Source organism: Bison bison, unplaced genomic scaffold (genome assembly GCF_000754665.1).
Source record: "Bison bison bison isolate TAMUID 2011002044 unplaced genomic scaffold, Bison_UMD1.0 scf7180017864492, whole genome shotgun sequence".
Lineage (NCBI taxonomy): Eukaryota > Metazoa > Chordata > Mammalia > Artiodactyla > Bovidae > Bison > Bison bison.
Genome location: NW_011495051.1, coordinates 2,517,317 through 2,520,277, shown reverse-complemented (window position 1 = coordinate 2,520,277; position 2,961 = coordinate 2,517,317). Strand labels below are relative to the sequence as shown.

The 2,961-nt window shown below is 54.4% G+C and overlaps 1 protein-coding gene across 1 annotated transcript in view; it reads right to left on the bottom strand.

Annotated features, from left to right (window-relative positions):
• Positions 1-2,961, bottom strand: part of NFIC (nuclear factor I/C (CCAAT-binding transcription factor)) — a 65,834-nt gene that overhangs the window by 62,247 nt on the left and 626 nt on the right. The gene's annotated exons all lie outside the window — the stretch shown is intronic.

The window sequence follows — 2,961 nt, the reverse complement described above, 5'->3', positions numbered from 1 at the left end:
CGCCGCCTCCTCCCTCGGTCTGCCTCCCTCCCTCCTCCCGCGCTCTCCCTCTCTCCTGCGCCCGACTCCCTCTCTCTCTCCCTCTGTCTGTCTCTCTCTCTTCCTTTCCAGCACCCCCCCGTCTCTGTCTCTCTCTGTGTCTCTGTCTCTCCTCCCTCCGACAACCACCTCCCTCCCTCCCCCAATTTCTCTCCCCTCCCACCCCGAACCTCCCACTTCTCAATATCCAACTTTCAAGAAACAGGGGGGTAAAAAAAGAGCGCGAGCGAGAAAGGAAAGCCGCCCCCACCCCGCGCTCCCCATGCCTCCTGAACCCCCATCATTGCTTATGATTACGAATTTCGAGCCGCCCTGTGCCGGGGCACCGGACGGGAACCAACGGGCTTGCGCACACCCCAACCGCAGCGGGTCCCCCTGGATCGCCCGCCCGAGTCGAGTGGGTAGGGGTTGGTGGCTCTTGCGGGACATTTGGGGGCCGAAGGTGGATTTTGAAGGCCCCCCCCCACAACCCGCCCCAAGCTGGCCGGGAAGTTGGAGAAAGGAGCCAAGGTGGGGGGAGGGAAAGAATGAAGAAGTGACGTGTGCAGAGGCCCGGCGCGAGCGCGCTTTTCCCCTTAAAGATGTACAACCCGGGGTGCATGGCGGGAGAAGGGGGTCTTATGGTATCCTCTCCCCCTGATAGCCCCGGGAAGCCAGACCGGGACTGCAGTTCCCAGGCAGAGGGACTTGGCTACAACTGCCCTTCCGTAGCCAGAAGGGCCCCAACCAACAGGGGAGCCTCCAGAACTCTGCTCTTGCTTCCTCAGCCAGCACCAAAGGAGAACTGGGAGCTGGGTGGGTGGGGTTTGGGCCTCCCCTATATGTTTCCCCAGTACCCCAGGAGGAAGGTGTCCAGGAAGAACCTCAGGCTGGCCAGATAAACCCTTGCAGCCTCTTCCTGGGTGTCCAGTGATTCTTACTGACTCCCACCCACAGTGGACCCATTTGACTGGATCCAGAAACTGAGGCACTGGAGTGGCTTGGAGCCCAGTTACCTGGCCCCTGAGCCCACATGGCAGGCTCTGCTGTTCCCCCTCTGGAGAACAGACCTGCCCTCCTCCAGTCTGAGCCCCCAGGGAGCCTGAGGACCTGGCCTCACCCCTCCCTGTGTTCATCCTGCACACCCTCCCAGCCTCTCTCAGGCACTTCTGCCACCTCAAAGAGCAGGATGCTCCCCCCTTGGCATCCTCCCCTGTGAAGTGCATGAACAGTGCCCACCCCCTGGTGTTGGTCAGCAGAAGAACAGCACTTAGAAGTGCCTTGACCTTCTGTTAAATATGCAGTGAGATGCTCTTAGAAAGCTTGGCCATTCTGACCCATCTCCAAGGACAAATGATAACCCCTTGCCAACTTGGGGCAGCTGCCCCATGCCCAGAAAGAATGCTTTTCCCCCATGTTATAGGGGAGGAACCCGAGGCCCGAGGTAAGGATGCTACTGACCTGGGGCCCTGGGGCTAGGCCAGAAGGAAGCAGGATTCACACAGACACGTACGTCCTCCGTCCTGCCGGCTCCCCCTGCTGTGAGTGACAGTCACTCAAATGGCACTTCACTAATGTTTTGTTTTTCTAAATTCCCACTGTGCAACCATGGGGGGCATTTAAACCTCAGGATGAAAGAGAGAGACAGGTGTCTAGGAATCCAAATGCCAACATAACAGAAAGCAATATTTTATTATTTTGAAAACCATTGTGAACACCTGGAGGGCAGAATCCCCAATTCACAGACATTTTCAAGTTCAAGTTGCCTTAGGAGCTTTCTCCCAGGTGGCTGCGACTGCCAGACTGTTCCCAACACCCACTCGGCATGCAGCCTTCACCAGGTAGTTTGGGTTACTCTGGAACGCAGTTTGGAGAGCACAGACTCTCTCTGTCTCTGTCTAAACCTCAGTTTCCACATCTGTAAAATGGTTACAATAGATGCAACTCTCACATTTTGGGAGGTTGGGCAGATCAGAGTCCTTGAGATAAGGTGTGGAAAGACAGTATTAATACATTAGTGGTGGCGGGTGCAAGTTCACAATTGAGAGTGAAGAGTTCTATCTGTCTGTCTATCTATATCTATCTAGGCTTCCCAGGTGGTGCTAGCTGTAAAAAACCCACCTCCCAATGCAGGAGACATAAGAGATTAAGGTTTGATCCCTGGGTTGGGAAGATCTCCTGGAGAAGGAAATGGCAACCCAGTCCAGTATTCTTGCCTGTAGAATCCCATGGACAGAGGAGCCTGGCAGGCTACAGTCCATGGGGTCGCAACGAGTCAGACATGACTGAAGCGACTTAGCAATGCATTTGTCTGTATCTATCCATCTATATCATCGAGTTCAGCAGGAAGGGGTCCCTACACTGTAAACAATAGGTCCACAGCAGGGCAGTTTTAGTGCAGGGTTACAGCCTTGGGTGTACGTCTCCTTTAGCCAGGAGCCCAAAGTGCCTGTGCCTCAGCTTCCCGTTCTGAGAAATGGGGTGATAAAAGTTTCTACCCCTCTGGCCTGTTGTGGGTAAACCTGCCAATGTTTGGAATGCACATAGTGTTTTTGAAACAAAACAATTGCTGGATTGGACCTATGTGTGAAACATCTGGGGAGGGGGGCACTGCATGACTTTAGCTCCTGGCGCTTTGGAACATAAGTTAACTCATCTGTTTAAAAATGCTCTCCCCATCACTCACTCTTAGGCTCCTCTGTAACTGTCCCAGCTATAGATGCAGGAGGGTGTTGACTGTCACCCTATAACACTAATGCCAACAATCTGGAACCAGCTACTGTGTCCGTCCTCGTGGGGACCAGTTCAGCAGTGCCACCCAGAAATACTACACAGCTCCACAAAAGAACAAGGGACTTCTACCTGGAGGCGCCTCCAAGAAATACCCTGCAGCCCAGGGCTCCTCCCATCAGCACTTCAGACCATCCTCTCTGATTGGGCTGT